Raw genomic sequence first — 13,319 nt, 5'->3', positions numbered from 1 at the left:
CTCAAAGATGTAAACAACCATACATGAGCAGCACCTGTTAGATGGAGGGGGGCGGCAGCCGATCAGTTCCAGTCATTCCACCAGGAAAGAGTCACACGACTCGTGTTGTCTGTAGTTCAACCATGCCTGGACGATAAATACAGCGGTTCGTCCACATTTTTACTTTGTGCCAGGACGGATTCTCAACAAGGGAAGTGTCCAGTCGTCTCAGAGTGAACCAAGCGATGTTGTTCACACATGGAGGAGATACAGAGAGACAGGAAATGTCGATGACATTCCTCGCTCAGGCCGCCCAAGGGCTACTACTACTGCAGTGGATAATCGCTACCTGCGGGTTATGGCTCGGAGGAACCCTGACAACAACGCCACCATGTTGAATAATGCTTTTTGTGCAGCCACAGGACGTCGTGTTACGACTGTGTGAAATAGGCTGCATGATGCGCAGTTTCACTCCCGACGTTCATGGCGAGGTCCATCTTCATATCCACGATATCGTGCAGCGCAGTGCAGATGGGCCCAACAACGTGCCGAATGGACCGCTCAGGATTGGCATCACGTTCTCTTCACCGATGAGTGTCGCACATGCCTTCAACCAGACAATCGCCGGAGACGTGTCTGTTGGCAACCCGGTCAGGCTGTACGACACATGAATGCTATCGTTCGACCGAAAGTGCAACCATATCGGCAGCGTATTGGCGAGGCATTCGTCTTCATGGACGACAATTGGCGCCCCCACAGTATACATCTTGTGAATGACTTCCTTCAGGATAACGACATCGCTCGACTAGAGTGGCCAGGACGTTCTCCAGACATGAACCCTGTCGAATATGCCTGGGATAGATTAAAAAGGTCTGTTTATGGACAACATGACCCACCAACCACTCTGAGGGATCTACCTCGAATTGCCGTTGATTGAGTGGGACAATCGGGACCAACAGTGCCTTGATGAACTTGTGGATAGTATGCCGCGACGAATACAGGCATGCATCAATGCAAGTGGACGTGCTATTGGGTATTAGAAGTACCGCTGTGTACAGCAGTCTGGAGGTCTCGCTGTATGGTGGTACAACATGCAGTGTGTGATTTTCATGAGCAATAAAATGAGCGGAAATGATGTTTATGTTGATCTCTATTACAATTTTCTGTACAGGTTCCGGAACCCTCTGAACCGAGGTGGTGCAAAGCTTATTTTGCTGTGTGTATTAGTAAGGAGCTATATGAAAAAGAAACGTAAATTAGTTACAGACTACGACGTGCACATACTTTATTCAACATTTGAACGTCACTACAGATATTCGGAGTTAGGTTATGACGTGTTCAATTTGCCTGCCATAACTGGCGATGATGTGGCGCAGACGAATGGCGAATTCTGCATGACCCGCTTGAGTGTGGGAACATCGATGCTGTTGATGACATACTTCATGATAGTTTTCAGCTCAGAGCCAGAATGTGGTCCAGAAAGCGCTCCTCCTGCTTCGATGAGGTCGAGATCCGTGTTGACTAAACCACATCTTGTCAAAACCGGGGTCACTTTGGATAATGGGGATGAGATCATTTTCCAAAATCTTCATGAACCGTTAGGTACTTGTAACGCCGGAAATGCATATCCTCCTATTTCCATCTATTGTACTACAAATTTTTTCCTTATTTTATTACCTGAATATATGCCATTTCTGTGCTTTTGTATATTGTAATTGTTTTACTGTTTGTATATATATGCATTTATGTCGATTTATAATTGGTTTGTTTTGTGAATATTATTTGTATTTATACGCTGGGTCTGGCCTAGGGAAAACTATGCTATCGAACGAATACATCGATAGGTCGTGTGGAGAACCAAAGTGTTTAGGATCTTTGGTAGTGTTAACTCTGTCGCATGGAGCGCGGGCAGAGCAGAGGGAGTCTGACTGGAGTAGTGCAGTGGAGCAGGTGTGTTGTGTGAAGCTCCCGCGAGTTGCCGCGCTTTCGGGGTTCGGCAGCATGTAATTGCGCTCAAATTGCGATGATAGTTTCTGACACGGTGTCACGGACGGGAAGCATTAGCTGGCGCACATCAAGAGCCCGTTTCGTCTGGTGACCGTGTCGAGAAGAAGGCGCGCCAACATCCAGCTTCTGCAACAGCGACGGCCGACAATGAGTGACTGTCGCCACCTCCTCGATCGACGGCTTCAAACCTTCAATCAAAAAACAAGGAAGACTGGAAGCACGTAAAGCTTTAGAACTGTGTGGCAGACCTCAGCTTTTAAAATTGTTCCATTCACAAAATTACAGCAACTTAGCATGAACCTTTGTTGCTCGTTGTCGCAATTGCATTACCAAACAGGGTCCCTTCCTTTTCCGGAATGAATACGAGTGTCGTTGAAATTCAAACGCCAGCATCATTCGATTTTACTGCTTTCATTTCAAAGTTCAGTTAAGGTATTCATAGCTGGCTATAATATTTAGATTACACAAGCACAAATTAAGAGTGTGAGTTTTGTTGCCGTATTTTAGCTTACCTGTGACTGCAGCTCAGCTTGGTACGTACTAAATTTTACTATTGTTAATTGTTCAGAATCATTTAATTCAAGTTCAAAGTTAAATCTCTTATTTCTAAATTGCGTAGATTCAAGTAGCTTTTGAAATGATTGTTGAGGTAGTCCAAGACTAACCGTATTTTACTGAATTTCGATGTGCTTCAGAAAGAAAGCTCACTATTAACTTCAGTCACTAAATTAACTTTCGGTTTTCCGGTTTTATTAATTCTTTTGCTAAATTAAGTCAGAGTGTAGCGAAATTTATTACTTCTGACAAACTTTCAGTTTTCACACTACACGTGTCAACCTTCAGTTGCCACGCTTCTAGTGCTAATTATATGTGTAATAACCTTTCTTTTTCAGTTACTATAGTAATTGTCCTTAGGACTGGCGACCGTAATTTCCCCCAAATCTCAAATATCTAATTACCGCTAGTTGATTGTTAACATAACGGCCGCACATTTACTTTCTTTATTAACTTTACCCCTTTTCAAAATTAATTTCCAACAGTTTCATTTGCATTTTTCCTCCCTCTTTACCGACAAATTAACTTCGGTGACGATTGCTTTTCCCAAATTTCCATTAGGTACACACGGTTTAATTTTTCACTGTCATTAAGGTCCATAAGTGAGGAGGAGGATACATAATCACAGTGCTGTCAAAGAATATCACACCGATTATTCCGTGACTGGACTCCAGTCAGACACCCGCTGCGGGTGAAGAGACTTCTCGATCGCGAAATGCAGAGTCTCAGTCCCCGAAATGCACCAATGTTGCTTATTGACGAACCCACCTAAATGAAAGTGGAGTTCATCACTAAACCAAACCCTAAAAATTCCCTCACGCACCGCGCCCAACCGTGCTGTTTGAACGTCCTAACGGAAACCCTTCAGAAGTAAAGACGATTTTGTTTCATATACTTCAATAATTGTCACCCTGTAAAACTGGTCCTACATGGGTGGTGGAAATTGTATCCTTTTGTGGATTACGAGTTAAATGGTACGAGGGTAAGTCAAATAAAAACCTCAAATTTGTAATAACAAATCGAAATTTCGCGCCGTTATCCTGTAAGTTGTTAAGCGTGCTACAAACAGCGTGCACAGTGGCCTGTAGGTTTCAGCATAGTGCAGACGCACACATACCGTCGCATATCAGTATAAAAATGTACACCCTGCTTGCGGCTTGCACCAGGGAAGAACAGCGTTCTGTTATTCGGTTTTTGCGTATGGAAGATGTGAAACCTATTGGAATTCATCGACGAATGAAGGTTCAGTACGGTGATGCCTGTTTGCACAGCAGCAAGTCTACGAATCGAGCAGGAAGTTCGCAAATGGTGTGACTTCAGTGGAAGATGCTGCAAGTCCAGGTCAGGCACAACGAGTTGTGACTAAACAGAACATTGCAGCAGTTGAAGCCATAGTGAAGGAAAACCGCCGAATGACACTGAATGACATTGCAGCATGTTTACAGATTATTCATGGGTCAACGCACCACATTGTGCATGATGTGCACCAGTTTCACAAAGTGTCTGCAAGATGGGTGCCACGACAGATGACTCCTGAAACGAGAGAACGACGTGTCGATGCTTGTGAAGAACTTCTTCGGAGCTTTGAACGAGAAGGTGATGGCTTTATTGCAAGAATCGTTACTGAGGACGATACCTGGGATCACTTCCACCACCCGGAAACGAAGAGAGCGAGAAACGAATGGTGCCATTCCCCGTCACCAAAACCAAAGTAGTTTCGAACAGAACCATCAGCAGGGAAGGTTATGCTGACTCTCTTTTGGGACGAAAAAGGCGTCATTTTGGAGCATTACATGCCTAGAGGGACCACTGTCACCAGTGCATGATCTCCTAAAAAATCATCTGCGGCCTGCAATCGAATCAAAGCGACGTGGATTGCTGTCACCAAGAGTCCTTTTGCAACTTGACAATGCAACAGTTGCAACAATCACAGACCTGCATTTTGCGTGTGTTGGTCATCCACCATACTCACAAGACCTTGCCCCAAGTGATTCCCATCTGTATGGACCAAGACGCAATGGGAGGAAAGAAGTTCAGTTATGATGAAGAGGTACGGCACGCGGTGCATGAGTGGTAGCGCTGACTACCAAAAGAAATTTTTCCTAAAGAAATTTATGCACTTTGTAAGCGCTGGAGGATTTGCATTGAGCGTGGGGGAGATGATGTGGAAAAGTGATACAGCTTTGTACCACTTCTCCACAAATATAATATTTAAAAAATGTTTACGGTTTTATTTGACTCACCCTCGTACATTCAACATTGCTTTAGCTAGTTTGGATCTAATTCTACTGTCTTTTGGTGAACATTTCAAACATTTGGATATGAGTGCTGACATTCTCTCGGTGTGTTGGTGTCGCTTGCGAGCATGCAGACCGGATACTTAACCGTTTAAGGCAGCCAAACAGGTAATGTATGCTTGACAAGCACGCTTGAGCAAGCATGCACAAAGTTTTTGCCCCTCCCTACGATATGGCCGGTCGCGGTGGTCTAGCGGTTCTGGCGCTGCAGTCCGGAACCGCGGGACTGCTACGGTCGCAGGTTCGAATCCTGCCTCGGGCATGTGTGTGTGTGATGTCCTTAGGTTAGTTAGGTTTAAGTAGTTCTAAGTTCTAGGGGACATATGACCTAAGATGTTGAGTCCCATAGTGCTCAGAGCCATTTGAACCTTTTGAGCCTACGGTACAAGCATGCTTATTCGAGCATCAGTTTGTTTACCAGAGAATTATAAGTTCAGACAACAATCCGGTGGCTTTGGCAGTCTTTTGGCATGAGCTAAGGGGAAAAAAGTGAAAACGTGAAATGTGAAGTAAAGACTGGTTGAAGAAGCGAAAATACTATTCCTGTACTATGTATTCGCGGTAGACGCGCTACAGCGGCTGTCTCACATACTGTGTATTTCTTCTTTCTTTCTCCATGTTATATTCTACATCTACATTTATACTCTGCAAGCCACCCAACGGTGTGTGGCGGAGGGCACTATACGTGCCACTGTCATTACTTCCCTTTGCTGTTCCAGTCGCGTACGGTTCGCGGGAAGAACGACTGTCTGAAAGCCTCCGTGCGCGCTCGAATCTCTCTAATTTTACATTCGTGATCTCCTCGGCAGGTATAAGTAGGGGGAAGCAATATATTCGATATGTCATCCAGAAACGCATCCTCTCCAAACCTGGATGCAGAGCGCCTCTCTTGCAGAGTTTGCCACTTGAGTTTGCTAAACATCTCCGTAACGCTATCACGCTTACCAAATAACCCTGCGACGAAACGCGCCGATCTTCTTTGGATCTTCTCTATCTCCTCCGTCAACCCGATCTGGTACGGATCCCACACTGATGAGCAATACTCAAGTATAGATCGAACGAGTGTTTTGTAAGACACCTCCTTTGTTGATGGACTACATTTAATACGATCAAATAAAAATCAGATCAAATCAAACCATTCACAAATGCTTGCACAAGCCTCCGAGTTCTTGGTACACACGCTCAAGCATACACACGCTTGATCGCTTCTACAAACATGCATAATCGAAGTTAGACTACATGCTCGTTTAGTCCTGACGGTTGGGCGCATTTATCTCACTTAGGCTCAAGCACGCTTGGGAGAGAGCGCTTTCACAAGCTTGCTAGAGAAGCGTGCAGTAACGTCTGTGGACGCCTTTAGGCAATTCCAGATAGGACGCTCTCCGCTCTACCGCTGTCCCAACACTTGGCCTGCATGCTACCGAGTTCGCCTTACCTGTTGCAGCCGCAACGTGCAATACATACAACCCCCCCCCCCCCCTTTTATCAAACTCTATACAAGGTGTCTCAAAAATGAGATCGACAGGAAGTGCAAAACGGCTAAGCAGGGACAGGTAGAGGACAAACGTAAGGATGTAGAGGCTTATCTCACTAGGGGTATACTGCCTATAGGAAAATTAAAGAGACCTTTGGAGAAAAGAGAACAACTTGTATGAATATCAGGAGCTCAGATGCAAACTCAGTTCTAACCAACGAAGGGAAAGCAGAAAGGTGGAAGGAGTATATAGAGGGTCTATACAAGGGCGATGTACTTGAGGACAATATTATGGAAATGGAAGAGGATGTAGATGAAGATGAAATGGGAGATACGATACTGCGTGAAGAGTTAGATAGAGCACTGAAAGACCTGAGTCGAAACAAGGCTCCGAAGTAGATAACATTCCATTAGAACTACTGACAGCCTTGGGAGAGCCAGTCCTGACAAAACTCTACCATCTAGTGAGCAAGATGTATGAGACAGGCGAAATACCCTCAGACTTCAAGAAGAATATAATAATTCCCATCCCAAAGAATGCAGGTGTTGACAAATGTGAAAATAACCGAACTATCATTTTAATAAGTCGCGGCTGCAAAATACTAACGCGAATTCCTTACAGACGAATGAAAAAAATGGTAGAAGCCGACCTCGGGGAAGATCAGTTTTGATTCCGTAGAAATGTTGGAACACGAGAGGCAATACTGACCCTACAACTTATGTTATAAGAAAAATTAAGGAAAGAAAACCTACGTGTCTAGCATTTGTAGACTTAGAGAAAACTTTTGACAATGTTGAGTGGAATACTGTCTTTCAAATTCTAAAGGTGGCAGGGGTAAAATACAGGGAGCGAAAGGCTATTTACAATTTTTACAGACACCAGATGGCAGTTATAAAAGTCGAGGGGCACGAAAGGGAAGCCGTGGTTGGCAAGGGATTGAGGCAGGGTTGAAGCCTATCCCCGATGTTATTCAATCTGTATATTGAGCAAGCAGTAAAGGAAACAAAATAAAAGTTCGAAGTACGTATTAAAATCCATGGAGAAGGAATAAAAACTTTGAGGTTCGCCAAGGACACTGTAACTCTGTCAGAGACAGCAAAGGACTTGGAGGAGCAGTTGAACGGAATAGACAGTGTCTTGAAAAGAGGGTATAAAATGAACATCAACAAAAGTAAAACGAGGATAATGGAATGTAGCCGAATTAAATCGGGTGATGCTGAGGGAATTATATCAGAAAATGAGACACTGAAAGTAGTAAAGGAGTTTTGCTATTTGGGGAGCAAAATAACTGATGATGGTCGAAGTAGAGAGGATATAAAATGTAGACTGGTAATGGCAAGGAAAGCGTTTCTGAAGGAGAGAAATTTGTTAATATTGAGTATAGATTTAAGTATCAGAAAGTCGTTTCTGAAAGTATTTGTATGGAGTGTAGCCATGTATGGAAATGAAACTTGGACGATAAAGTTTGGACAAGAAGAGAATGGAAGCATTCGAAATGTGGTGCTACAGAAGAATGCTGAAGATTAGATGGGTAGATCACATAAATAATGAGGAGGTACTGAGTAGAATTGGGGAGAAGAGGAGTTTGTGGCACAACTTGACTAGAAGAAGGGATCGGTTGGTAGGAGGCATCAAGGGATCACCAACTTGGTATTGGAGGGCAGCGTGGACGGTAAAAATCGTAGAGGGAGACCAAGAGATGAATACACTAAGCAGATGTAGAAGGATGTAAGTTGCAGTAGATACTGGGAGATGCAGATGCTTGCACAGGATAGGGTAGTGTGGAGAGCTGTATCAAACCAGTCTCAGGACTGAAGACCACAACAACAACATACAAGATGTTTATTTTGTGACAACTAATTATCTGGAAAACGACGCATGTTACGAGAAAAAAGTTCTAGGTGAAAATTTAATACTAGTAAAGTAGACGTCTAGCTGTTCTACAACTGGCCAAATCCTAACCACCCCACCTGCAGGGGAGGGGTCAACTTTGTATTTTCAAATCGAAATCCTCAATTTTCACAGTGTATTCAGATTCTACGCCAAAGGTACGTGCAATTTACTAAAATGATTTTTTCCTACGATTTACTCAAACCCATTGATTCCCATTCGTAGTAGACAGGGCTGTAGTCGGCTCATTACAAGTGCGCCTGTTTTCGCAATGTGGTGTCAGCTCCCTCCAGTGACCTAGCAAGGCCTCATTGCTTTCATGACACGACCCGTTGCCACTATTATCTATGTCAAACGTCTGGGGCGCTACAGTCATGGACTGTGCCGCTGGTCCCGGTGGCGGTTCGAGTCCTCCCTCGGGCATGCGTGTGTGTGTGTTTGTCCTTAGAGTAATTAAGTTAAGTAGTGTGAAAGCTTAGGGACTGATGACCTTAGCAGTTATGTCCCATAAGGTTTCACACACATTTGAACATTTTTGTGTCAAACGTGGACATACCGGCTAATCAGTGTGCACTCCCCTAAAATATCTTACCAGATCAGGTAGCACTAAACACGAACAACATTGATGCATCCTGGTGGTCGTCCTGTCAATGACACAGATATATGTCTTTAATCATTTACATACCCACCGATGGTGTATACGTGTACGAAGTTACATTCACTGCCTACCATTTCTTCTGGGTGCTATGCACGCAGTGTAATACATTCGATGTGATAAATTGTAGCCGGCCGGTGTGGCCGAGCGGTTCTAGGCGCTTCAGTCTGGAACCGCGTGACTGCTACGGTCGCAGGTTCGAATCCTGCCTCGGGCATGGATGTGTGTGATGTCCTTAGGTTAGTTAGGTTTAAGTAGTTCTAAGTTCTAGGCGACTGATGATCTCAGATGTTAAGTCCCATAGTGCTCAGAGCCATTTGAACCATTTTGATAAATTGTAAACACATCCCTACATGCAGATTTTACAAGCCACGCACGTTAGTTTGACGAGACCGTATAAATTTAGTGTAGAAGGAGATGTTTTCGTTGTTGGATTTATTTACAGCAAAGGAGACGGTGTCTGATTTGCGAGGACCTAGGGAAGAAATCAATTTTAAGATAAAAGACAAAAACGAAGTTTCATGTCGGCAGCATTAGTTTACATAAATTATGGCGTCTCTGGGAAGGAAATTTCAGCTACCAGATGAGATGCTCCCTTCTAAACGCTGGATGACGTTTCTACATTTTTTTCCTCCAACGAAAATTGAGGCGCTGAGGAGAACCAAGCGCAGAGTGGCCATACCGGCTAATGGAAGACATAAATTACAGGCGAGCTCTCGATTACGGGAGTGAGGCCGGAAATGAAGGACACCTGCATAAGCAAAGCGCCCGTCCCTCTCGCCGGGGCTCTCGTTGATTCCGACTGCGAAAACAGAAAGCTTCTGTGTGTTAGAGAGAACTGAGTTTGTTTCATGTCCGCTCTGTAATTTTCTTGCAAATTAAGGAAGAGTTATGTTTCAATCTGAGCGAAAACATTTACGCCCAGTTTTCATACTTATTAAATATTTCAGATATTTTTTGCTGTTCATACTTTACTCTTCCCGATCCCTAGCTAAATCGTGCAGTTTGAAGAATGCTAAGTATTGTTAGCAAAAGGCAACCTTATGCAGTGGTTAATAAGTTTCTCCATGACTATAGAACAATGCTGTCGTCTTTCGGAGGGTACCAAACCAATAGTGTAAAACTACTACCAGCTCTCTCACTTTCATAATTTAATCTCTGCTTTCCCATTCGTAGTTTCCGCCAGATAGCTTGAAAGGTGTACATTACAATCGGCCATTTCCTCATATTGTTTTTAAATAGCCTCGACTTGCGAGCGAACTTTGCTCCTGTGTAGCATAGTGGTCGATTTCCGCATATTCACAGCCGCCTCGGCTGCACAGTGTACCTATGTGAGGTCTTTTGCTGTTATCTAACACTGTCAAACAGGACTGACTACAAGCGATCTGTTATGTTACAAAGAATGGATTAAAGTCGTTGGGTCAGGATCGCAAAAATATTTTTATTGATGACTGGTTTGAGATCACTGAGGAGTCAGCCTCAATATAAAATTACTATTTTGTTCTGTGTATATCAGTCACCAAGCATTGCTCCTCGTCATAATCTACTGAGCTGAAGAGCTTTCATTAAATTGAAGATTAATATGGGCTTGTACATACTAAAGCCAAAAGTAATTATTGGTTACGAAGCTTTTACGACGTTCGTCATTCAGTATTCATATTGCCACACTTGTGTGTTAATATAAAGTGATTGACGGAGGTAACAGTTACACACAGTCATCGAAAAAAGTATTAAAACTAAAGCTCACAACCAGAGATGCTGTTTGGTAAACTAACAGTGTGAGGTTTCCTTCCTAATCAGTACAATTAAAAGGGAATTAACCAAATTAGCCTGCTGCAAAAAAAAAAAAAAAAAAAAATTCTGTAACAGCAGCCTTCACACATCGACAGAATAGGTATTCACACACTGGTAGAAATGTAAACATGGAAACGATTAACGAGCAGCTTGCAGCAAGGAAAGCCCTCAGTGACAAGCTGAACCTCCTGGATATTGGTTCAAATATTCCATTAATGCCGTGCAGAAGCAAAAAATTGGTCCATGAAGGGAAGGAAACAACTCCAGATAAATCTGAATAGTTCTTTTCCAATATGAAAATTAAAGTCATTTTCAGGCATGGTTATTATTATTGGAAGAAGCCGACCATCTACGCTGTCCATAAAATGGCGATTCTCATTAATAGTGAAAGAAGAGGCCGACCGCAGTATCTAACGCAAAGACAACGCAATATTTTAATAAGGATGGTCGAATCGGAATCTAAACTGACAGCTTCTGCATTGTCTGTGCATGTTAATGAACAGTTCGGGAGGAAATCACACCAGAGGCTGTTCGCTATATTTTAAGTAGTGCACCTTATGGAGCTTGGAGAAAACTGTACCTCAGCAAGAAGAAGAAGAAATTGAGACTTGAATCTGCTTGAGAACATACCCTGAAGCGCGAAAGAAACTGGTATAGGCATGCGTATTCAAATTCAGAGATATGTAAGTAGGCAGAATACGGCGCAGCTGTCGGCTACGCCTATGTAAGACAAACAAGTGTCTGGCGCAGTTGTTAGATTAGTTACTGCAGCTACAATGGCAGGTAATCAAGATTTGAGTGAGTTTGAACGTGGCACAGTGACCGATTTCCGCATACTCAGCTCACGAGCGATGGGCCACAGCATCTCCGAGATAGCGATGAAGTGACGACTTTCTCGTACGACCATTCGTTCAACGTGACGGAAGCAAAGCCCTTCCTCATATTTCAACGCAGAGTCATCAACAAGTGTCAGCCTGCGAACCATTCAACGGAAGATCTTCGACATGGGCATTCGCAGCTGAAGGCCCACTCGTGCACCCTTGATGACTGCGCGACACGACGACTTACGTCTCGTCTGGGCCCGTCAACACCGACATTGGACTGTTGATGACTAGAAACATGTTGCCTGGACAAACGTCTCTTGTTTCAAATCGTATCGAGCGGAAAGGTTTTGTGCACGCGTATGGAGACCATCTCATGAATCCTTGGACCCTGCATTTCAGCAGGGGACTTCTCAAGCTGGTGGCGGCTCTGTAATGGTGTGCGGCGCTTGAAATTGGAGTGAGGTGTGACCCATGGTACATCTATGACAGGTGATACGTGCGTAAGCATCCTGTCTGATTACCGACATCCATTCATATTGTACTGAGGTGGTCACGAATTTTTAATATAATTGCGTAGGCTTCCGCGGCCAGAGTCAGTCGACATAAAAGTTTTCTGGGTTTGGTACCGCGTCATAATGTAAAAAAACTACTGCTCCTATAGAAAAGCCAACGTTTCGGCCACGATTGCAGCGGCCTTCTTCTGGGTCTAATGGTGCGTTCTAGCTATGCAGTGTCCTTTATATTTTGTTGTTAGTGTTCACTGCGCATGCCATTACGTCATAATTTTAAAAAGGTAGTTGGTTTATTGGTCACTTAAGGAAGAAGGAGAGGGAACTTTATTTTTAATAGGTTATTGCGGTGGAGGGAGAACATGACCTCTGTTGTCCATTGGCTCATGTGTTATGTGCCGTGATTGGTGGCCACCGTCGAATGAGAAGTTTGCTGTATGTTTACCAGCTGCTGGACGTCGGCCGCGCGGCGGCAGTTACTCGCCGGTAGTGCTCGTGCCTCGTGTTGACAGTGCGGTCTGTTGGGCTCTGATTGCTGGCAGCCAAGATGGGGCAAGCCTGAGTCCATCCTCCCTGTTCATGTTGTTAGGGTGTTTGAGAATTTCGATGGCCTCTCTGATTTTGCGTTTCGTCTTGGTTGGCTGCTTGGCCAACACACAGGCTTCGCTGAATTTAATTTCTTTTCCGCAGTCAAGGTGATGTTCTGCCACTGCGGATTTATTGTGTTGCCCTAGACGAATGTAACGCTCGTGCTCCCGAATGCGCGTTGCTATTGGCCTACCTGTCTCGTCGATGTATGCCTCTCCACATTCGCATTCCACCTTGTAAACACCTGCAGTGTGTAATGCATCCACCTTGTCCTTGGTGGAGCCTAGCACGTCCTGGATCCTACGGCCACTATAGAAGACAGGCTGCACTCCAGCGCGGCGAAGGTGTTTGCCTATTCGGTCAGTGACGTTTTTAACATACGGTAAGCGTACTGTTGGCTGCAGTTTGTCTATTTCCTGCTTATATTTCTTGCTTGTGTTGGTCGACAAGGCTGTGTTTATCGACTTATGGCTGTAGCCATTGGCTAAAAACGTTGTGCGTAACCTTTTGAGCTCAGGTGTGATGTTTTGAGCATCACTTAGGCGCTGACCACGGATTGCCAAAGAGCGGATGACAGAGTTCTTCTGCGCTGGGTGGTGGTTGGATTGGGCGTGCAGATACCTGTCAGTATGTGTAGCCTTACGATATACTCTGTGCCCCAGTGTGCCCTCCGTTCTCCTGTACACTTCGACGTCTAGAAACGGGATAGTACCATTCTTTTCTACTTCCAGCGTGAACTGTATCTT

The sequence above is a fragment of the Schistocerca cancellata genome, unplaced genomic scaffold (assembly GCF_023864275.1).
Source record: "Schistocerca cancellata isolate TAMUIC-IGC-003103 unplaced genomic scaffold, iqSchCanc2.1 HiC_scaffold_734, whole genome shotgun sequence".
Taxonomy (NCBI): Eukaryota; Metazoa; Arthropoda; class Insecta; order Orthoptera; family Acrididae; genus Schistocerca; species Schistocerca cancellata.
Note: the sequence above shows the minus strand (reverse complement) of the source record.